General features: G+C 47.8%; 1 protein-coding gene across 1 annotated transcript in view; it reads left to right on the top strand.

Annotated features, from left to right (window-relative positions):
• The window catches only part of HFM1 (helicase for meiosis 1), a 2,166,952-nt gene that overhangs the window by 1,594,647 nt on the left and 546,972 nt on the right, over positions 1-25,333 (top strand). The window lies entirely within an intron of this gene.

The following is a 25,333-nucleotide window of genomic DNA, read 5'->3' as shown; positions in this document are numbered from 1 at the left end:
TGTAGAGAATGCAGGGGTCGGATGTCAGTGACCGACCCCCACTCGGATTGTATTTGGTGCCTTAGTTCAGAGCATGATGTGGAAGGATGCTCTTCGTGCCAGAGCATGAATCCAAAAGCTCTGAAAGAGCGGGAGGCGAAGCTTTTCCTAGCAAAAGTGAAGAAGAAGGGCCATTAAAAGGATTCCTACCATGCTTCACCTAAGAGGCATAAGAAGCGGCGTCATCATGACTCTCGGCGCCGTCATGACTCTCGGCACCGGTCGGAGCGGAGCCGATCGAGGTCGAGGTCTTCTCGACGCCAGAAGACATGGGAGATGAGCCTTACTGTGACGCCTCAGCCCAGGAGTCCGGAATTGTCGCTGGCGCCATCTGTCTTTGAGGTCGTTCATCGTAGCCCTCAATTTTCGCCGGCGTCGAGGGAGTCTGATGTACAGCAGACCTCTGCTCAACAATACCCGGCTTTCCCGGCTCCAGGGACAGATCCGGCTGCAATTTTTAATGCAATGTATGCCGTGTTTCAATCCATGGCCCCTGCTGGTGCACAGGTGGGTCCAACGGGGCCATTGGCGTTTGATTTGGGCTCTCCAGCGCCGTACAAGGCGGCTCCATTCATGCCCTTTTGCCCTACGGAGACTGTCGGTTTGGCGCCGAGGGTATCCCCTAGCGGGACTTCACCTCTCGTGACAGTGGATCCTCCATCACGTCAGCTGACTCCATCACCGTGCCATCTGACGTCGATGATGTCTCCTTCCAGACTGGCTCCATCCCCTTCCTGCCAACCGACTCTGCGAAGGTCTTCGTTGGACTCCGGCGCCGGGTGAGACTAGGAGTCATCCATCTCTTCCTGAGCCTTTTCGAGGTTTGAAGTCGTCGGCGTCGATGGACTCTTTATCAACGCCGGCCCTAGAGACACATTTTTGATCTCGTAGGAAGGCATTAAGACTTTTGGAGGAGGAGGAATATAGACAGCTGGAAGAAGGAGAGATTGAGCCTTCGGATGAGTTCCAGGTTCTAGCCACTGCAAGTGGTCTTGATACTTCCCCGGAGTGGGACATTGCGTCTCCGGGGCAGTTTATAGAAGAGGCCGCTTCCTTCCATACAGTGGTGAGGAAGGCAGCAGAGTTTCTGGACTTGCCTTTGTCTGTGGCGGAGGTGAAAACTAACCTGCTCACAGAGGTACTGCATTCCTCTTCGTCCAGTGCTGACCCTTTGCTGCCTTTCAATGAGGCTTTAACTGAGCCTATATTGGACTAGCCGAAGAAGCCAGTAACAACTCCTGCAGTGAACAGGGCAGTGGCAAGGAGACATAGGGGCGCACCAGGAGATCCGGTTTTTCTATCACAACATCCAACTCCGGAAAGCTTACTAGTCCAGGCGTCATGTTCCGCAAAGTCTGCTCCTGGAACATTCCCTGGAGTCCCAACTGATAGAGAGTCCAATAGGATGGAGCAGACTTCGAAGAAGATCTTTTCATCATGCAGTATGGCGCTTAAGGCTACTAATTCTACCTGTGTGCTGGGCAGATACGTCCACGCCCTTATGGGCTCCGCTAAGGAGATGGCAAAGGATCTGCCACAGGAGATGTAGAGGTCGTTTGGATCCCTTTTTATGGATGCGCAGGCGGCTGCTCAACAAATTATACAATCTGGCCTGGACACTTCGGATTCGATAGCCAGGGCCATGGGAACATCTGTGGCTACTAGGAGGCATGCCTGGTTAAGGTCCTCTGGTTTTCCTTCTGATATTCAGTCCACCTTAATGGATCTACCATTTGATGGGGAAAAGCTGTTTGGGGACAAGGCAGACTCTACCCTTGAACGGTTTAAGGACTGTTGGGCGACAGCTAAGTCCTTAGGCTTACAGACCTCTGCTACAACTTCTTATAGACCTTTTCACAGGTTTTGGGGGTTCACTCGTGGCTCTGCCATTCGGAGGTTGCAGTCCTTCGCCCAGCAGCCTGCCAATCCGCCCTATTGTGCCTTTAGAGGGCGGGGTAGGGGTAGAGCTGGAGGGCCAGCCCAGCAGCTGTCATCTTCATCATCCTCCTCTGGTGGACAACAGCAGAAGCAGCCCTAGTTTTCCCCACTTTATCATCCATACTTCTCCTGTAGGGGGAAGATTGAGTCTTTTTCTGCAGAAATGGAAGGCGATTACAACACACTCGTGGGTGCTAAGAATTGTGGATAAAGGTTATGCTTTCCCCTTTCAGGAGTTCCCTCCTCCCTTTCTCCCCCATCCCTCCCTTTGTTCAGAAGTCCATCTTCTATTGTTGCAACAGGAGGTTGTAACCCTGTTGGCAAAGGGCGCTATAGAGTTGGTGCCGTTGCAGGAAAGGGGTCAGGGGTGTTATGGAAGATATTTCCTGATTCCCAAAGTGGACGGTCGTTTAAGGCCGATCCTAGACTTGAGGATTTTGAATTTGTTCCTCAAGCAGGAAAAATTCAAAATGCTGACCCTAGCGCAGGTGCTATTGGCGTTGAACAAAGGAGACTGGATGGTGTCTGTCGACTTGCAGGATGCGTACTTTCATGTTCCGATAATCAAGTCGCACAGGAATTATCTCCGGTTTGTGGTCGGAATGCAACACTACCAGTTTGCGGTCCTTCCGTTTGGACTTAATTCAGCACCTCGGGTTTTTACGAAGGTGATGGCGGTTGTTGCAGCACATCTCAGAAGGAGGGAAGTAGCGGTTTTTCCCTACCTGGACGATTGGTTGATCAAAGCCAAGTCTCCAGAGCTTGTGTTGTCTCATCTGTAAATGACAACCCAATTGTTGTTCGATCTGGGTTTTTCTGTAAATGTGCCCAAATCTCACCTGGAGCCCTCTCAACGCCTCCTGTTCATAGGGGCAGTACTGGACACAACAATGTTTCGGGCCTACCCCTGCCTCAGCGGGTTCGGGACATTCAGGCGCTGATTCCATTGTTTCAAGTTGGAGTGGCAGTTCCAGTCCTCACGGTCTTACGCCTGCTGGTATATAAACAAGCAGGGAGGAGTAGCGTCATACCTTCTCTGCAGAGAAGCCCTGCGACTCTGGTCCTGGGCTCAGGACCATCAGATTTGCTTAATAGCGAATAATTTGGCCAGAGTTCTGAATGTATGTGCGGACGGTCTCAGTAGAGAGTAGATCACGAGTGGCGTCTCCATCCAGACCTGGTCCTCCACATCTTCAGGATGTGGGGTATTCCTCAGGTGGATTTATTCGCCACTTGAGAGAATGCGCATTGCCCGTTGTTCTGCAGCCTCCAGTATCCGTTGCAAGGAGCATTGGGGGATGCGTTTCAGATGTCCCGGAGCAGCCAGTTGCTTTACGCTTTTCCCCCCATACCCTTGTTTCCTTGGGTTGTGAGGAAGGTTCGTCAAGACCGGGCCCAAGTCATCTTGGTGGCACCGGACTGGCCGAGAAGGGTATGGTATACAGACCTGCTTCAACTCTCTCAGTGCCCTCCGCTCCGTCTCCCGCTCAGGGCAGACCTCCTCTCACATTTGCAGGGGCAAGTTCTACACCCCTACCTCCAGAGCCTGCACCTTCATGCCTGGCGATTGAACGGGGCAACCTGAGTTTGTTTTCTCTCCCACCGGATGCAGTGGATGTTATTCTATCGTCCAGGCGACACTCCACTAAATCCATTTATGCCGGCAGGTGGGCAAAATTTGTGGTTTGTGTGGGGAGAATCAAAAAGATCCCTTGAAGGCCCACCTTTCTGATATTCTTTTGTTTGCTCTTAGTTTAGCAAAGAAAGGCTGTACGGTAGCCACGGTTAAAGGTTATTTGGCGGCTCTGTCAGCTTTTCTTTGCCTTCCGGACCAACCTTCTTTTTTTAAATCTCCAATTGTAAATAGGGTTATTAAAGGTTTAGTGAATAAGTTTCCTCCCATGCCCTTTCACATGCCTCAGTGGGACTTGAATCTGGTATTAAAGTTTTTGATGGGTTCGCCTTTCGAGCCCATGCATTCATGTCCGTTGAGATACTTGGTCTTAAAGACTGTTTTCTTAATTGCGATCACATCTGCTTGGAGGGTTGGGGAGCTTCAAGCCCTTTCTGTTAAACCTCCTTTTACCATGTTTTTCCCTGATAAAGTGGTGCTGAAAACCAGGGTGGCTTTTCTGCCAAAGGTTGTCACTCCTTTTCATATAGGGCAGTCTATTACCCTTCCTTCGTTTTACCCTCCTCCCCACCCTTCTAAAGATAAAGAGAGGCTCCATAGGCTGGACCTTAAGAGGGTGCTGAGTTTCTACCTGGAGAGGACTAAAGACTTTAGCTTGGATGATCAGCTGTTCGTAGGGTAGGTTGGACAGCGAAAGGGCAGAGCGGTCCAGAAACGAGCACTCTCCAGGTGGGTCATCTTGTGTATAAAAAATGTGTTACTCTTTGGCGAAGAAAGTCCCTCCTGAAGGTATCAGGGCCCATTCCACTAGGGCTAAGTCTGCTTCCTCGGCCCTAGCGAGAGGAGTTCCATTAGTAGATATATGCAAAGCGGCAACTTGGTTGTCCCTCCATACCTTCGTAAAACATTATTGTTTGGACTCTGAAGTGAGGGATGGTAATTTTGCTCGTTCGGTATTGCAAGATTTCTTGGTGTAATCAGGCGGAAACCCACCACTGAGTGCAGTACAGCTTTGGGACTCTATTCATAAGGTGAGGAATCCACAGGTAGTTGTATCCAACAGAAGAACAAGTTACTTACCTTCAGTAACGCTTTTTCTGGTGGATACACTAGCTACCTGTGGATTCCTCACAGTCCCTCCCGCCTCCCCGTTGCCTGCCTGATTTCACAGTTATCTTGCAGTGGTTGATTTTTTTGTTTATCTGGAGATATATATTTATTTGTATATATATATATATATATATATATATATATATATATGTATTTTTATGTATCTATGTAAATATATGAGTTCAATGGAAGATGTTATTGTGTGTGTACATATATCTTTCTTTACGGTTTTTGATGGGTCGGTTCTCACCTGTTCGCCTCAAAGGCACATAAAAAATGAGGTGAAACTGACGTCAGTACGCCAACGAGGACCTCTTATTGGCACATTGATGTCAGACGAAGTCACGTGGAGCCGTGCCATTATGACGTCCTCGTCGACGTGGACAGCTAGGAAGAAGACGTTCCGTCGGATGCTGACGCAAGGACGAATTCATAAGGTGAGGAATCCACAGGTAGCTAGTGTATCCACCAGAAAAAGCGTTATCGAAGGTAAGTAACTTGTTCTTCTGCCATCAAGTGTTGGACTCGGAGTGTTACAAGTTATTTTTCTTCGAAGAAGCTTTTTCAGGTCACAAGATTGAGTGACTCCTCCTCTCGGTGATAGTGCACATGGGCATCGAGTCCTTTGTTCGATTGTTTTCTTTCCACGCTCAGGTTCGGACATGTTCCCTCTCACTCTGGTAGATCTCGGTTCAGTACTATCTGCACTTCTATATCTTTTCCTTCAAAGTCAATATCATTTTTTGAACGTGTTTCTGATTACACTCGATCCAATTGTAGAGTCGGGACCGATTAAACACCCTTTTGGGTGCCTGCGCCCTTCTCAGCCCTTCTCGGGCCTTCTCGGCATACTGTGTCACAGGCTCATGGATCGGACTCCATTTTGATTCTGCCGTCGGTGCCAGTCAAGTTCCCCTGCATCGACTAGCACTCGGTGCGTAACCTCTGCCTCTCTCCTGACCACAAAGAAGAGACCTACTAGGCGTGCCGATCCTTCTGATCCAAGAAGACCTTACGGGATCGAAGAGCAAGACGGCTAGAGATGGCATCGGAGTTGATGGAACAAACACCCAACATCTTCGGTGAGGAACAGGCACAGACTTCAGTCTCCATCCCAGACTCCGACTCCAAACGTGACTCAGATGGGGACAGTCAAATTATTTCTGCGGCGCAGTATGCAAGTACACCAGCCCCTTCCCATCAAAAACAGATTAAAAAGTCACAAAGGCCTTGGGTCCACCACTGCCTGCTGGCCATGGTCTGATCTGAAAACTATATATCGTCGACCGACCATCGAGTTCAGGTCCGAAAAAGGCCAAGACTCACTCTACCGAACAGACTACCACGCCTGTTTTGGCATCGAGTCGAAAGACTGCTTCATACCACATCGAGCCGAAACATCCACGCTCCTCTTCGGAGACGAAAAAACTGTCATCTAGTGCAGAAACCACATTTTTGGCCCGTTTAAAGCATTCTGTCACCAAGCTTTTGGAGCATTAATTGGTGGGAAGCAAACAGGTACCATTTCCAGAACATGAAACAGACATTAGACCAATTCTTGAGGTCATGGACCATAAGCAAAGGAGAATACAGATCCAAAACGATACAGGGAAGATTGTTGCCTCTCCTCCTCCTATTACAAAGAGGAAACTAACATTCCAACAAAGTTTGGAAACTGGCCCTTGACCGGCGAAGATATTTAAGCACAAGGAGAAGCCAGGGACAGTGCATAAGCCTTCTCTACCGCTTTTGCCTTTTCTTCCCTCTTCTCCACCATCTCACACTCTACCGCATTTTCCATACAATCTCCTAAGTCCTTACATGGGGATTATATGGGTGACAATACTAATAACATGGACCCACAGGATATGTACGATTCTGACCCAACTCCATCTAATGACCCTGATCTATATCCCACAAGGCCGTCTCCTCCTGAAGACACCTTGATCTATAAGCAGGTATTTTCCAGGGCAGCCACATACCACAATGTACAGATGCTCTCTGAGCCCACAGATGAGGACTTCTTATTCAGCACTCTTTCCTCTACACAGAAGCAATACCAATGTTTGCCAATGTTACCAGGTATGTTAAAACATGTTGACTACATTTTTAAAGAGACAGCAAAGGCTAGGGTATTAACACCTAAAGTGGACAAAAAATATAAAGCTACACCATCTGATCCAGTTTTTATACCACAACAATGCCCCCTGATTCCATTGTGGTCAGTGCAGCCAGGAAAGGGGCAAACAGTCAATCCACAGGGGATGCTCCTTCCTCTGATAAGGAAAGCCACAAATTTGATGCAGCAGGCAAAAGAGTGGCAACTCAAACTGCAAATCAATGGAGAATTGTCAACTCTGAAGCTCTTTTAGCCAGGTATGATAGGGGACATTGGGACGAGATGCAGAAGTTTCCTTCAATACCTTTACACCAAACACAAAAAAAGAGCACAGCAGTGAGTGGCAGAAGGACAATCTATTGCAAACACTCAGATTAGATCTGCACTAGATGCAGCTGACAGTGCAGCTAGAGGGATAAACAGCAACTATTTGGACCTGAGATGGATACCACCATTAAGAAATTAAAAAAGGACTCCAACACAGTAAAGGCAATGGGGCACTTTCAGGGTACTTTTCGTAAGCCTCAATTCAGAGGAGGTTTTCAAATCAGATCATCAGAGGCCTCTACGTCCCAACAAAAACAGGGTCAACAATATTATTCCAAGGGATCTTTCAGTGACTCCTATAGGGAACACAGTTCCAGAACTAGGGACAAATCCACTGCCACAAGAGGTGCCTCCACCTCATCAAAGCAGTGATTTCCTCTGCATCCCCACACAGCACACATCTCCTGTGGGAGGAAGACTGCAATATTTCCACCATTGTTGGCAACAGATTACATCAGATCAATGGGTACTGTCAATTATGCACAATGGTTATTGCCTAGAATTCATCTCCACTCCACCAAACATTTCCCCTTGTTCACACAGGCTTTCTCCCGAACACATTGTTCTGTTAAAACTAGAGGTAGAATCTCTTCTACTCAAAGGTGCAATAGAGGTAGTTCCAGTTCCCATCGACCAACACGGGTCAAGAGTATATTCTCTATACTTCCTCATACTAAAAAAGGATGGCACTCTCAGACCAATCCTCGATCTCAGACCTCTCAATCAGTACATTCTCTCAGAGCATTTCCACATGGTCACTCTACAGGATGTCATTCCCTTGTTACAAAAACAAAACTACATTGCCTGCATTAGATCTAAAAGATGCTTACTTCCATATTCCTATCTATCTAGCACACCGCAAGTACATAAGGTTTGCAATAGTAGGCAAGCACTATTAATTCAAAATGCTACCCTTTTTGGTAACAACAGCACCAATGGTATTCACAAAATGCCTAGCAGTGGCTGCAGCGTACCGCAGAAGATAGTACACACATGTATTTCCTTATCTGGACGACTGGCTCATAAAAGCCAGCACCATTCAAACCCGTCAACAATACACCAAATGCGCAATAGATAACCTACACAGGCTAGGGTTCACAATAAATTACCAGAAATCTCACCATAAGCCAGCACAAATTCAAATATCCAGTAGCACTTCTGAACACTCAGTCAGCATTAGCCTACCCGAATCCACAACGAATTCAAGAGTTCCACACTCTCATATCCCAATTACAATTCAATCCAACTTACACAGTAAGGTTTATCATGAAGCTATTGGGAATGATGGCATTGTGCATAGCAATTGTGTCCAATGCATGTCAAAACATGTGACCCCTCTGTAGGAAAGTACCATCTTGCCTGGCATGTTACCCCCATATTTCACTGTATATATGTTGTTTTAGTGTATGTGTCACTGGGACCCTGCCAGCCAGGGCCCCAGTGCTCATAAGTGTGCCCTGTATGTGTTCCCTGTGTGATGACTAACTGTCTCACTGAGGCTCCGCTAACCAGAACCTCAGTGGTTATGCTCTCTCTGCTTTCTAAATTACATAGTGACCAATTTCACCAATTCACATTGGCATACTGGAACACCCTTATAATTCCCTAGTATATGGTACTGAGGTACCCAGGGTATTGGGGTTCCAGGAGATCCCTATGGGCTGCAGCATTTCTTTTGCCACCCATAGGGAGCTCTGACAATTCTTACACAGGCCTGCCACAGCAGCCGGAGTGAAATAACATCCACGTTATTTCACAGCCATTTACCACTGCACTTAAGTAACTTATAAGTCACCTATATATCTAACCTTCACCTGGTGAAGGTTGGGTGCAAAGTTACTTAGTGTGTGGGCACCCTGGCACTAGCCAAGGTGCCCCCACATCGTTCAGGGCAAATTCCCCGGACTTTGTGAGTGCGGGACACCATTACACGCGTGCACTATACATAGGTCACTACCTATGTATAGCATCTTAATGGTAACTCCGAACATGGCCATGTAACATGTCTAAGATCAGGGAATTGTCGAGACAATTCCATGATCCCCCGAGTCTCTAGCACACACCCGGGTACTGCCAAACTGCCTTTCCCGGGGTTTCACTGCAGCTGCTGCCAACCCCTCAGACAGGTTTCTGCCCTCCTGGGTCCTGCCAGGCCTGGCCCAGGAAGGGAGAACAAAGGACTTCCTCAGACAGAGGGTGTTACACCCTCTCCCTTTGCAAAAAGGTGTCAGGGCTGGGGAGGAGTAGCCTCCCCCAGCCTCTGGAAATGCTTTGATGGGCACAGATGGTGCCCATCTCTGCATAAGCCAGTCTACACCGGTTCAGGGATCCCCCAGCCCTGCTCTGGCGCTAAACTGGACAAAGGAAAGGGGAGTGACCACTCCCCTGACCAGTACCTCCCAGGGGAGGTGCCCAGAGCTCCTCCAGCGTGCCCCAGACCTCTGCCATCTTGGATTCAGAGGTGTGCTGGCACACTGGACTGCTCTGAGTGGCCAGGGCCAGCAGGTGACGTCAGAGACTCCTTCTGATAGGCTTTTACCTGTGTACCTCCTTTTCTGGCTATTTAGGGTCTCTGCTTTGGGGAATTCTTCAGATACCGAATGCAAGAGCTCACCAGAGTTCTTCTGCATCCCTCTCTTCACCTTCTGCCAAAGGATCGACCGCTGACTGCTCAGGATGCCTGCAAAACCACAACAAAGTAGCAAAGACGACTACTGCAACCTTGTATCGCTTCTCCTGCCGCCTTCTCGACTGTTTCCTGGTGGTGCATGCTCTGGGGGTAGCCTGCTTCCTTTCTGCACCAGGCGCTCTGAAGAAATCTCCTGTGGTACGACGGAATCTTCCCCCTGCAACCGCAGGCAACAAAAGACTGCATCACCGGTCCTCTGGGTCCCCTCTCAGCACAACGAGCGTGGTCCCTGGAACTCAGCAACTCTGTCCAAGTGACTCCCACAGTCCAGTGACTCTTCAGTCCAAGTTTGGTGGAGGTAAGTCCTTGCCTCCCCAAGCTAGACTGCATTGCTGGGTACTGCGTGATTTGCAGCTGCTCTGGCTCTTGTGCACTCTTCCAGGATTTCCTTTGTGCACAGCCAAGCCTGGGCCCCCGACACTCTAACCTGCAGTGCACAACCTTCTTAGTTGTCCTCTGGCGTCGTGGGACTCCCTTTTCTGACTTCGGGTGGACTCTGGTTCACTCCTCTTCTAAGTGCCTGATCCGGTACTTCTGCGGGTGCTGCCTGCTTCTGTGAGCACTCCCTGACTTGCTGGGTGCCCCCTCTGTCTCCTCATCCAAGTGGCGACATCCTGGTCCTTCCTGGGCCACAGCAGCATCCAAAAACCCTAACCGTGACCCTTGCAGCTAGCAAGGCTTTTTGCGGTCTTTCTGCGTGGGAACACCTCTGCAAGCTTCTCCACGACGTGGGACATCCATCCTCCAAAGGGGAAGTTTCTAGCCCTCTTCGTTCTTGCAGAATCCACAGCTTCTACCATCCGGTGGCAGCTTCTTTGCACCCTCAGCTGGCATTTCCTGGGCATCTGCCCACTCTCGACATTGTCGCAACTCTTGGACTTGGTCCCCTTGTTTCACAGGTACTCAGGTCCGGAAATCCACTGTTGTTGCTTTGCTGGTGTTGGTCTTCCTTGCAGAAACCCCCTATCAGGACTTCTGTGCTCTCTGGGGGTTATAGGTGTACTTTACACCTACTTTTCAGGGTCTTGGGGTGGGCAATTTTTCTAACCCTCACTGTTTTCTTACAGTCCCAATGACCCTCTACAAGCTCACATAGGTTTGGGGTCCATTCGTGGTTCGCATTCCACTTTTGGAGTATATGGTTTGTGTTGCCCCTATACCTATGTGCTCCTATTGCAATTTACTGTAACTTTACATTGCTTGTATTACTTCCTTTTGCTATTACTGCATATTTTTGGTATTGTGTACATATATCTTGTGTATATTTGGCATCCTCATACTAAGGGTACTCACTGAGATACTTTTGGCATATTGTCATAAAAATAAAGTACCTTTATTGTTAGTATATCTGTGTATTGTGTTTTCTTATGATATTGTGCATATGACACCAGTGGTATAGTAGGAGTTTTGCATGTCTCCTAGTTCAGCCTAAGCTGCTCTGCTATAGCTACTTTCTATCAGCCTAAGCTGCTAGAAACACCTTGTCTACACTAATAAGGGATAACTGGACCTGGTACAGAGTGTAAGTACCCCTTGGTGCCCAGTACAAGCCAGGCCAGCCTCCTACACCCTCCAACAGTGTCTCTCACAACAATGGTCTCAGGCACGGGGTCAACTTCACGATCTAGTGTTGTTGGACCGCCAGACTTACAACTCTCTGCAATGGTGGAATCACACCAACTTATCAAAGGGGCGGCCATTTCAGGACCCTGTCCTTCAGACCATAATCACCACAGAGGCATCAATGACAGGCTAGGGAGCCCATCTCGACAATCTTACAATTCAGGGAGAATGGGACTCAATCCAGCAGACTTACCACATAAATCACTTGGAATTGCTGACAGTGTTCTTAGCAATCAAAGCATTTCATCCACAAATCACACACAAAACAGTGTTAATAAGGACAGACAACAGGGACGTGCCAAGATGGCGGCCAGAGCGGACACCTAAATCCATCTCCGCTCCAGGCCCGATAAAGATCCTGAGATAAATGCTGCAGCTGTATCAAATACTCGACTGGCACAAGAGGCCTGATGCTTGCTAACACCATGCCGCAATCTGTCTAGTGTGGGGCCCCGCAGAAGAAAGAACAGCTGTATGGATGGACCTGGGCCTGCCTGCCAGCGAGGAGCCACGCAGCACACTCTGACAGACCTGAGGTCAGACTGTGGATGAGCCCTAGTCCGTGGATCCCCCGCCTGGGAAGGAAACACAGAGGACTCTGGCTGCAGGAGGAGTGCTTGTAAGAGCCTTCACCCGAGATGCGCTGCGGAGGGATAGTAGCACTTGGCCCGGTGAGTGGAAGCAATGCATCAAGCTGGCACTGGGTCGTGATGGGACGGAGACTAGTGGAGGGGTAGCCGAGACCTTGGTGGGGGGCTGAGGCACGGAGGCTGTCCGCCAGGAGGTACACTGTACCGACAGAGGTGTAAAAGAGGGGGACCCTTCATTCCTCACCCCGCATTGCGACCGTCGACAAGACCGGGTGTGCTGGCAGGCTGAGCCCTGTTGGAAGGAGCGGTGGAGGAGCGCTTCGATTACCGCTCTACCGGAAGGCCGCATTCCCAGCAACGACCTCTCACTTAAACAGAACTGCAGGGCAGGACCCGGGGGGGAGAATACGGAGTTTCTGCCCAGGCACGTGTGCAACGGGCCCACCCCGCACCGGACATCCTAAGAGCAGACCGCAGAGCCATAGCTTTGTTTGTTGATTGGAGTTCGAATAACACGAACCGGAGATCTGTAATAGCGCAGACTGTGTGGCATACCCGCCGCTCACCCCCTACTGGTAACACAGACATAAATATGCTCCCCAGGTCCAAATTTGCAACAAGAAAAGATGGGAAGCACCAAACCAGACGGGCCCGGGACGACTGCACCAGGAACGCAGGAGAAGACAGGGCTGGGGAGCAAGGGGGCTCCCAGACACCTCGTTGGTGACAATACTAGCTGAACACACACAAATGTTTAATGACATACTAAATGCAGTGCAGGATATTAAGTCCACATTGGAACCAAAGATTGATGCCTTGCGGATAGACATAGGCCACTAGTGCGAAGATCATAATAAACTGAAGGACCGTGTAGAAACCACTGAAAACACAGTATCTGAGATGCGCCCGACAGTGGCAGACACTACTACTCACATCAACGACTTGCAAAAAGAGGTACTGCAACTACGACAGCGGATTGAAGATCAGGAAGGGAGGTCCTGTAGCAACAATATACGTGTGGTGGGGCTGCTGGAACAAGAAGAGGGCCCCAGCATGGATCTGTAAATAGAAGATTGGCTATTCCAAAGAGTACTACAAAGCAAACATTCGTCTTCTTCTCAGTAGACAGAGCCCACAGGGTACGTGGCAGGTCCCCTCGCCCGGGGGCTCCTCCACGACCGGTGGTGGTTCGCCTATTTAATTACAGAGACAAAGACCACATCCTACAAGTGGCCCGCGCCAGAGGCCCCTGGAGAATATCAAATGCGCAGGTACACATCTATCCAGATTACACCCTGGAAGTACAACGGAAGAGAGCATCTTCCCTAATGGTGAAGTGCACACTCAGAGAGCACGATGTTAAATAGGCAATAAAATTCCCGGCAACCTTTTGGATCATAACGGATAACAACACCACCTTTTGCACCACACCGGAGGAGGCCTGGGCATGGTTAGAGAACAGAGGCATAAACCAAGGGGCACCAAAATCATCTTCACGATCCACGAGGCGCAAGACAAGAGGGATTCCTACTGGCAGTAAACAGCACTCACGGGAAGGCCCTTCTAGGAAATAAGCAGCCAAAGATAGAGCGCAGGCGGTAGCTGAGATGGACACCCTCCTTCCCCAGAGTCGAGAGAGGAGCAGCAGGATGTGGACCCACCGGTACTAGACGAGGAACAGATGCATGTAATTTTAGGCAATAGCCCACAGGTGACACCACAAACCGCTGAGGGTGTGCTATAAGTCAAGCTGCAGACGAACTGCAAGGGGCTCAACAATTAGAAGAATTACAGCATACATAGAAGGCATGTCAATGTAATCCACCTTATGGGCTGACCAGGATTATCTTTTAGGATACTACGTTAGTAGCTCCTGATAGCCCTGCCCCAAAACCCCAATACACCTTGGTGTATTCATAGATGAACAACAATGGTTAAGTGTTGTATCAGCACTACAGTGCTATCGGCTGACCACCAGTTGGTGTCTCAGCCTGGGTTGGGGATTTTAATGTTGTACTTATGTTTTGCTAGCAGCTTAGTTACATTGGTTACCAATGGTTTTTAAAGGGTGTGCATGTCGGGTTCTGCAATGGAGGGAGGGCACTGTTTTAGAGGGTGGGGAGCAGTACATATAATATTGGATTCCCAAGCTGCCTCCGCTCAAAGGCCATCCAAGACAAGGTTAACACCATACACTTTCAGATAAATGGCACAATACTCTTTTATAACATGGAACGTAAGAGGTCTAGCAGGCGTTAGTAAACTATACAAGGTCTACCAGTTCCTATGTCGCTACAAAGTACCTGTGGCCTTACTACAAGAGACACATCTCACGGCTCCAGATCTGGGAAAAAGATGGCGGAGGACCATATTGGGGACCACATACTCCAGATACACCAGGGGGCACTGACATGGGTGGCACCAGGGGTACCATTTGAGACACTACACACTAGGACAGACACAGAAGGTCGATATGCAATATTGGAAGGGAACCTAGATGGAGCACCAATTTTCCTAATTTCCCTATATGCCCCTAATGCAAATCAGAATACATTTTTGAAAACACCTACTACATCTCTACTCCATAACCCGATAGTACCATGTTACTGGGTTGGAGACTTTAATAGTACCTCAAGCATAGAGCTGGACAGATCTCACCCACACGTGCCGGCCACCCAATCTGTCGCGATAACGCAACAGTTATGCCGATGGCCAACACACAACCAACTACACAACACATGGCGAAGCTTGCAACCCACTCAGCGCGTATACTCATATTACTTGGGAATGCATGTTCTGCACACTATGATTGACTTCATTTACTGCAAATCTGAAGCATTGCTCAATGTTACCAATGCGGAGTATCTTGGACAGGCAATATCGGACCACTCGCCCCTGCCTATGGACACGTTGGAACCTTACTCCCACTTGGAAACTGCCCGTAACAGAGTTGCCAGACGCAACATATAAGGACGCCCTTGGAGGGCATATTAATACCTACTTCAAGATAACACAGCAACAGATGTAGGGACCGAGTGGGACACCTTCAAGGTGGTACTCATGGGTCATGCAATACCAACGAACTTCGGGGCTGAGCTGCTTCTGTGCAGTGAGCTACAAGACCTGGAAACCAAACTGAGATACTATGAGCAGCTCCTACCCATGGATAGTGCTGTGGCAAAACCACTAGCGAACATACGCATAAATCACAAACAAGCGCTCAATAGATTAGCCCAATTGAATTATAGGGACTACCAAGCGCGTAAACATGCAAAAGAAGACATGGCAGGCAGACTCCTGGCCTGGCTTTTGTGGTCGGAGAATGCCCACACCCCAATCACTGTGCTACGGGGAGGGAATGGGCAACTACTGAACACACAGGACAATATTAATGCAGCATTCTATGAATATTATTCCACTATATACACAGCCCCAGAGACGGATGTGGAAAATAATGCAATAGAGATGTTTCTGGGCCCCCTACGACTGCCAAGGATGACCTCTGCAGACAGGGAATTACTAAAATCACTGCTGTAGCTATTAGAGATAGAGGAAGTAATTAAAGGCATGGTGTGGGGGAAGACTCCAGGTACAGACGTGTGGCTGATCAAATTCTATGCCACATACCAGACAATTTTATCCTCTAAACTGATATTGACGTATAATGCCGCATATGCTAAGGGGATCCTCCAGGCATCTGTGAGGGAGGCGACACTGGTGGTCCTGCACAAACCGGGCAGAGACCCCTTACAGATGGGGTCATATAGGCCGTTATGACTACTTAACTCTGATTACAAGATCCTAGGCTGCATGTTGGCAAACAGACTTACACCCATAATCACCAGGTTAATTCACACTGACCAGAATGGATTAATTCGGGGCAGAAGCACTTTCCTAAATCTCAGGCGACTGTTTTCTCTCATGAACTGGGCGCGAATGGGGAGATGGGTGCATGGGTGGCATCGCTAGATATAGAAAAAGCATTTAATACACTGGGGTGGTCCTACCTTATAATCGTGCTAAAAAGATGGGTTTTGGGCCTAATTTCTTGAAATGGATAACCCTATTACATCAAGCGCCGTTGGCTCGGGTGAGGACGGGCACTCTGATCTCAAAATCCTTTAATATTTGGCAAGGGACAAGGCAGGTCTATCTCTTGTCGCCACTACTCTTTGTGCTGGCGATGGAGCCCTTGGAACACGTCCTCTGGGCACGTGCACCCGATTAGGGATCATACATGGAGGCGTTTGGCACATCGTCTAACTAAGGGTGGACGATGCGCTGGCACACCTCCATAACTCCGCTGGGGTTGTGCCCCAACTGATGGTATTGTTGCATGAGTTCGGCAGGGCATCCGGCCTCAAAGTAAATTGGGAGAAGCCCTGTTTGCTCCCCCTCACACCCTTGAAGACGGCCCAATGAGAACAATTACCTACCACCTCATTGTCATGGGCATGCAATACTATCAAATACCTAGGGGTCAGAATATACCATGAGCAAAGCGATCTTATAGACACAAATATCGAGATCTTCTTTGCAATTCTGGACATCCCTTGCTCTGTCCCCAGTGGGTAGGCTGGCCAGCTCCAAGATGCTGGTGCTCCTGAGATTATTGTACCACTTTCCGGCCCTGCCGGTTTCCCTCCCCAATAAATGGTTTGCCAATATGCGTTCCCTTCTTACAGCATTGATATTGGGTAATAGAAGGAGCCGGGTAGCTTTGGGCAAACTTCATGCACCTATATTAGAGGGCGGCCTGGGAGCACCAAATTACAAACACTATTTAGTGGTGGCCCAACTCCAGTGGCCTATGCGCTGGCTAGCAGGACAAAACCTACACAAACTGAGTGACACATATAGACACAGTGACACAAACAGGCTCCTAAGCTGGATCATGAAGCCAGGCTTGGATGCACAAGTATGCGACAGCAATCTACTAATGAGAAATGCCAAGAAGTGCTGGATCAAGTACACGCACAAAACACGGCAAAAATACCCATATGCACCACAACTATCACTTTGGGCCTTGCCGGGATGTGCTAACAATCAATACAAACCAACGGCATCCGCCTGGGAAATTGCTGGAATAGTGGAGCAGGGAGACATCTTCGAAGACCATATGCTGGTCCCATTTGATAGCTTAGTAAATGACTATGACATACCACCGGGCACCTTCCTCACTTATGGGGCGCTAACTCACTACGCCGCACTCTACTGGGGCACCATAAACAAAGAACCACACACATCAGTATTGCGCAGACATTATTAACACATGGGGAGAGAGAAAAGCGATCACAAACATATACAAAGCACTACACATAGACAATAAACGACCCCTCGGGATCATACAGGTATATTGGGAAAATGCACTCCAAGGAGCGCTTACAGACACACAATGGGAACAAGCTCTTTTGGTCCAGAAGATTATCATCTACACCACATTTACCTTACCACCACAAGGCTGGTGAAAATTTACCCGAAAACAGAAGATAAATGCCTGCGATGCCACACCGGTAACGCCAAGTTTATACACATGGTATGGGCATGCACCCATGTAACCGAGTTCTGGGAATCCATAACTAAGACACTGAATAGGATCACAGGATGGGGAAGACGCCTTGACATAGCACATTATGGGGGTTATTCTAACTTTGGAGGAGTGTTAATCCGTCCCAAAAGTGACGGTAAAGTGACGGATATACCACCAGCCGTATTACGAGTTCCATAGGATATAATGGACTCGTAATACGGCTGGTGGTAAATCCGTCACTTTTCCGTCACTTTTGGGACGGATTAACACCTCCTCCAAAGTTAGAATAACCCCCTATATTCTTGGAGTAACACATCGATCCCCAAAGAACAAGGCCACTAACAAGGTCTTAGACCTAGCGCTAATTCTAGCAAAAAGGTGCCTGGCAATGTGCTGGAAATCTAGTACAACCCCATCAATTATGGGATGGCTAACAGACGTACGCACAGGAGTACTCGCAGAACAGCGAATACTCCAGATGACACACGCACTTGATAGCCCTCCATCCAGACCCCCAGATTGGGCAACAGTTAGAGAGGGAATCGAGAGAATCTTTGGCCAACAGAGCGATTAGGCCGACTTCAGGCATGGGAAACTCCCTTAAACAAGGGATAACCAAATCACTCATCCGCTGAATAGTGTCCTGCCCATCCGAAGACCAGAACCCCAGTCCCTGCACCTACCAACATACCTGGAATGCACACCTAGTAATATTAATTCTCCAGTATTGGGGTATCTTTCATAGATTCACATGCTTGAATCATTCCCCATCGTCGAAGTGGGAGTCCCAGGGTACACAGAAAGCAATACATAGATAAAAATCCTTTTTTTTTTTTTTCATTGTAGTCAATAGGTAAAAACACATTCACTTTTCCAACTATCAGCCTCATTAGAAAAGGCCTAAACTTCAGCCAATCAGGCGAGACCACCCCTTTAGAATCCTCAGCAGAGGCTCAGTCTCTCAGATTTTCTACCGCACGTCGTGTGTAAGGGAGTCTCCCTGAGCTCTGCTCAGTTTACTTTCTTTTCAAGAGATATTGTTCAGCTTTCACTCTTAGCTTTGCTGTAGTACTTCTTCCATCATGTCTACAGCAAGAAAAGGTTTATTAAGAACTTGTGGTACCTGTGGAAAGTTAAGGCTTCATTGTGAGGACCCTCACAAGGACTGCATATACTATCTCCATCCAGAGCATAAGGTCAAAGACTGTAAAATCTGCAGGACTTTTCCTAACAAGACTCTCAGAGACAGAGAAGCCATGCTCCTACTTTGGCTTCAGAAACGAAAAGCCAGAGAAGCTTTCTCTGAGGAGGAGGACAGCGACACATCAGTGGCCTCAAAGAAGAGGAAAAAGTCTGTGGAGAGCTTCTCCCCCAAGAGCAGTAAGTCATCTAAGAAGCTGCATACTTTAAGGACAGACCTGAGGAACATGCATCAACATCCAGGGAACATGGTGGTAAAGTTCGTTCAGAGCCATCTACGCCTGCTACCACCTCAAAGAAACTCAAAAGATCTTCAAGTTCCCTACCACCGTCAACGTCCAGGATGTCCACACCATCGACGGCAGGTCTTCCTTCATCGACGACTACAGCTACGGCCACATTTACGGCTCCGTTGTCACCAATGATTGTTACTTCATCTCCTCTGTCATCTACAACTATAATGTCGGTGAGCTTAAAATACGGTCCCTCACCTGCTCACAAATTAAAGATCACAAAGAGACCGTTGACGGGTAAGAAGGTGAAGTCTCTATCGTTGACGCATTAATCGACGGTTAGCTCCAGAGCTCTTCGTCGACGATCCCACCGACGGAAGCAGCGACGGCGCGGCAATCGAATTTGCCCTCAGAGACGACCACTCCGTTGACGACACCTCCATCAGCGGCAGCCCCGTCGACGGCAACTCCGTCGACGCTCGCACCGCCGATGACGGCACCGCTATCGGCGGCTCCGTAGACGCCTACACCGTCGACGAGAACACCATCGATAAACGTACCGTCAACGACGACTCTGTCGACGGCTCAATTTCCGGATCCTATACCCAAGCATTATGGAGCATCTCCTTACCTACCTCAGAGGATTCTGCCAATAAAAAGTAAATCTTCTCTCCTACTACCGTCTCATACATCACCTAATAAAGTCACACCAGTACCTCCACAGCATCTCTTTGCTGATGAGGAGGAGGAAGATGATGTATATTCAGATGACGTTTCTTTCCCGGTGGCACGTAGCCCCTCAGAACTACGTATTAAATGTCAGGAGGAGGATGAAGGGAAAGTGACCAGCTTTATTTAGATCAGCAGCAGCAGAGTCACCTACAACCTCAAGAGCAGCAGGAGCAGAAGGTTCAGATGCCTGTTTCTTTGATAGCCAATCTACAGCAAATGATGCAGGACTATTATTCTAGATTTCCTCCACCTGGCTCCTCTACCCCGGTACAACCTCCGCATACACCAATATCCACTCCTGTTCGGCCATCGGATTCTACGGAACCTATCCCAGGTCCTTCATCTGGACAGGATGTTGATCCACCTTCGTCAGAGGATGAGCAGGAAGAAGGTGAAATTCAGGACACTGACTCAATCATTCCAGAATGGGATGAATATCAGATTCAAACACCATCTCCTTCTACGCCACCACCAGTGGACTCTCCACCGCAGGACATTGGTGGTTTCACAGTGTGATGGAGAGAGCTGCAAAAAGATTTCAACTGCCAATAATATCAAAGCAGTCAGACTGTTTCCTATATGACTTCAAAGAGGATACTAGGAAGTCAGTAAGAGCTATACCCATTGTTGACTTCATTTGGGAAGAGGGGCTTAAGGTCACGCAGACTCCATCTTCTATACAAGCAGTATTACCAAGACTTGAAAAGAAATACAAAGCACCGGACAATTCTACAGCATGTTTGGTTAGTCACCCTAAGCCAGATTCGGTCATATCACAGGCAGCTCAGAGAAGGTCCAGAAATCCATCTTCATCTTTGACTGCCTCCCCGGATAAAGAGGGATGACGGTTGGATTCGATTGGCAAAAGGTTCTCAACAATGGCGGCCACTACAGTCAGATCAGAAAATTCCCTAGCAATCCTGGGAAGGTACGACCGTCAGATGTGGTCCGATATGTCGCTGTTTATAGAGCTATTACTGGAGGATAGTCGAGCGGAAGCGCGCAAGATATTACAGGAGGGTGAGAAGATCTCGGCTGAGATTATAGACTGCGCCATAGACGTCTCGTCTACAGGTTTCCGCCAGTTAGCCGGAGCAGCCGTACTCAGGCGTCAGGGGTGGCTGAAAGCTACATTGTTTAGACCAGAGGTACAATTGAAGATACTGGATATGCCCTATGATGGTGAGCTCTTGTTCGGCAAGCATGTAGATGATGCTTTGCAATCTATTAAGACAGACACCGAGACAGCCAGATCTCCGGGAGCTTTACAATACAGAAGACAGCCCTTTCGGGGAGCGAGACGGAGAGGAATCTATTCTTATAGAGGCGGCGCACATCAATATCGTCAATACTCTTCTTACCAGGGACAGTTTCGTTCCACCATTGGCCAGCAACAGCCACATACCTATCGACAGCCGTCATCCACACATTTCAGACAGCCTGCAAGAGGAAAGTCAACTTATAAAGCCAGAGAGGCAGCAAGGAAACACTGACCTTCATCAGTTGCCTGCATCCAACCCCTATACCAACAGTCTAATAGGGGGCAGAATTTCCAAGTTCCTCCACCAGTGGTCCCAGATTACCTCAGACAAATGGGTGCTCGATATTATCAACAGAGGACATACACTAGATTTCAATCAGCCTCCCCCTCATGTACCACCAAGAGGTCCTGGCTGCTCATCTCAACGAACTTCTAGCGCAGATTGCTATCTTAATGGAGAAGGGAGCAATAGAGATCGTACCGAAGAATCAGAGGGGAACAGGTTTTTACTCCCACTTCTTCCTTATTCAGAAAAAGACAGGAGACTGGAGACCTATTTTAGATCTTCGTTCTCTCAACAAATTCCTCAAGAAGCAATCATTTTGCATGATCTCCCTTCAAGATGTCCTACGCCTACTCAACCGGGGGGATTTCATGACGTCCTTAGATCTCCCGGACACATATTTCCACATTCCCATTCACCCCAGTCATCGGAAATTCTTGCGATTCAGGGTTGCAGGTACTAATTACCAGTTCAGAGTGTTGCCCTTTGGCCTCAGATCGGCCCCAAGAGTGTTCACTAAGGTTTTGGCACCAGTTGCAGCCTACCTCAGGCAACTAGGGATTCAGGTGTTCCCGTACTTAGACAACTGGCTAATAAAAGCACGAACAACGACAAAAGCTGCCAGGGACACAAGGACATGTTTATCTCTCTTCGGGACACTAGGCTTAACAGTCAATTACCCCAAGTCTCATCTAGACCCTTCCCAGAACATTACCTTTTTAGGAGCCGTCTTGGACACAGTCCAAGCAAGAGCCTTTGCTTCGCACGACAGACAGAAGAGACTTCAAGATCTAGCACTATGTCTCAGCAGAAGAAGGTCCGCTTCTGTTCGGACTTACAAGTCTTTTCTGGAGATGCTTTCTTCTTGCATTCCATTGATAGAAAACTGTCGTCTGCACATGAGAACACTTCAGCAGCAATTCGACAATCAATGGAAACAAATAGAAGGATCTTTCGTCGATGTAGTTCGAATAACCCCATCAGCAAGACAAGCTCTCAAATGGTGGAAGGATACCCCCATCATCTCGGAAGGTCTCTCATTCCTGAAAGACAAGCCAGTGCACATTATAACAACAGATGCATCCTTAGAGGGATGGGGCACACATTTACAAGATCTATCAGTGAGAGGGAAATGGTCCACTCAGGAGTCGATTCTTCACATAAACGTATTGGAGTTAAGAGCAGTTTCCTTGGCACTCAAGTCCTTCCTCACCAACATCAGGGGTTCCTCAGTCTTGATAAGAACAGACAACACCACAGACATGCATTACCTCAACAAACAGGGGGGTACAAGATCGCAGGCGTTGTCGCTAGAAGCTCAGAAACTGTGGCATTGGGTGATTCAGCATCAGATATCAATCAGAGCGGAACATCTCCCGGGGATCTCCAACACCTGGGCAGATGCCTTAAGCAGGACTCGAACCAGCTGTCACGAATGGGAACTCAATCAGACAGTTCTCGACCGCCTCTTTCGTCGTTGGGGCAAGCCCAGTCTGGATCTGTTTGTGACCAGAGACAACAAAAAATGCCAATACTTCGCAAGCTGGCGACCGCAAAAAAGATCAAAGGGGAATGCCTTTTTGATCAAATGGTCAGGGATTTATGCATACACTTTTCCCCCGCTTCCACTCATCCCGAGACTTCTGCAGAAAATGAAGAGGGAACCATGCCGGCTTCTATTGATTGCTCCCAAATGGCCACGCAGCAGCCTCACATACGGCTGAGAACAATACCAGACTTGTTAACAACGAATCAGGGGCAGGTCCGTCATCCCAACCCGACTTCTCTTCGATTATCAGCCTGGCTACTGAATTCTATAAATTTGACGGCCTAGATATCCCTTCAGACTGCAGGGAGGTACTTGCCTGTGCCAGAGCTCAATCTACAAACAGGACGTATAAGTTCAAGTGGAAGAGGTTCTGCATATGGTGTTCAACTTCTAACGTTCACCCTCTGAAGACCTCTCCTGAACAGATCCTTCCATATCTGTTGCATTTAGCGAAATCAGGCCTTTCCCATTCGTCTATCAGGGTCCACCTTGCTGCTATGTCCCGTTTCCGACGAATATCACACTCCCCATCTTTATGGTCATCCAGGATAATAAACACATTTATAAAAGGCTTGTTTAGGATGTTCCCGCCGATTCACCGTCCCCCACCTCCGTGGCATTTAAATATTGTGCTCTCCCAATTAATGAAGCATCCGTTTGAGCCCATTCATAAGGCAGACCTGAAATATATTTCTTTGAAAACAGCCCTCCTTCTGGCCCTCACTTCCACGAAGAGGGTTAGTGATATCCAGGCTTTCACAGTCTCACCACCTTTTCTCCAATTCAAATCAGAGGTGGTCCTTCCATGAACTAATCCAAAATTTATCCCCAAGGTTCCATCGACTTTTCATTTAAATGAGCCGGTGGTTTTGAGAATTTTTTTTCAAAATGCGCAAACTCCAGCGGAGCGGGCATTACATTGTCTAGACATTAAACGATGTTTAAAATTCTATATACAAAGGACTAGCAACTTTCGTAAATCTGAACAACTGTTTATTAGTTATGGGCGGATCAATAAAGGCAACGCCATTACCAAACAGACCATAGCACGCTGGATCTCTTCTACCATACAACTCTGCCACCAGTTAGCAGGGAAGCCGTTATCGTCCAATGTCAGAGCGCACTCCACTAGAGCGGTATCCACTTCGGCAGCTCTATTCGCAGGAGTCCCTCTGAACCAGATCTGCAGAGCGGCAACGTGGACACGTGCCCACACCTTTACCCAGCACTACTGCCTGGAAGCTACTGACAGGATGGATGCCGTAGTAGGACAAGCAGTGTTACGTAATTTATTTGCATAAGGTGAGCCAATAATCTCTTTACCCTCCATCGTCGATGTATTATCAGACTGATATTTTTCATGTAGATATATCTATGTGTATATACATTCATGTATATAATATTTTAAAATGTTAATGAGCATATTTAACTACCTATATGAGTCCATATAGTTTGAATTGTGAGCAGGCATGCTTCTGGTGTTTCAAAACTCAACCATTTTTCTTACTGCTGACTACTCTGATTCAAGCATGTGAATCTATGAAAGATACCCCAATACTGGAGAAGAAAATAAGTTACTTACCTGTAACTGTGGTTCTCCAGTATTGGTATCTTTCATAGATTCTCATGCGACCCACCCTCCTCCCCATGGGGGCTCACCTCTTTTATTTTCTTTATTGTAATCACTAGTGCGGAGAAATCTGAGAGACTGAGCCTCTGTGCTGAGGATTCTAAAGGGGTGGTCTCGCCTGATTGGCTGAAGTTTAGGCCTTTTCTAATGAGGCTGATAGTTGGAAAAATGAATGTGTTTTTTCCTATTGACTACAATGAAAAAAAAAAAAAAAGGATTTTTATCTATTTATTGCTTTCCATGTACTGTGGGACTCCCACTTCGACGACGGGGAATGATTCAAGCATATAAATCTATGAAAGATACCAATACTTGAGAACCACAGTTATAGGTAAGTAACTTATTTTCTTATACTGTTACACTATTTTCTGTTAGATGCATCAGATATATACAACACTCAGTGGTATTAAGGCTGTAATACTGGTGAAAAATTCAGCAAGAGCACATATGTCCAACTGATATGTATAGCTATAATACTACAATAGCCAATCATATAATAACTATGCACTGCATTGCTATGTAAAAGATGAAAGAACGTTGTACTGTACAGATTTGCAATTGGAACTGCTTCATAATGTTCATAATAATAAAAGAGATATGGAAAAAAAATAAGGCCAGACAACATGACAACAATGTATTATCTGCAGAAACAAGGGGGGCACGCATTCATCTCAAATGTCCCTTCTGGCACAAACAATTTGGAAATGGACAATTCACAATCGCATTCAGCTATTAGCAGAGTATATCCCAGGGATACACAACCAGCTAGCGAACCTCTTAAGCATGACGCAGCAACAAGTACACAAAAAGGAGATTCACCCACAAGTAATTCAACATTACTTTCACA

The sequence above is a fragment of the Pleurodeles waltl genome, chromosome 4_2, assembly GCF_031143425.1.
Source record: "Pleurodeles waltl isolate 20211129_DDA chromosome 4_2, aPleWal1.hap1.20221129, whole genome shotgun sequence".
NCBI lineage: Eukaryota > Metazoa > Chordata > Amphibia > Caudata > Salamandridae > Pleurodeles > Pleurodeles waltl.
Note: the sequence above shows the minus strand (reverse complement) of the source record. Positions and strands in the feature narration are given on the sequence as shown.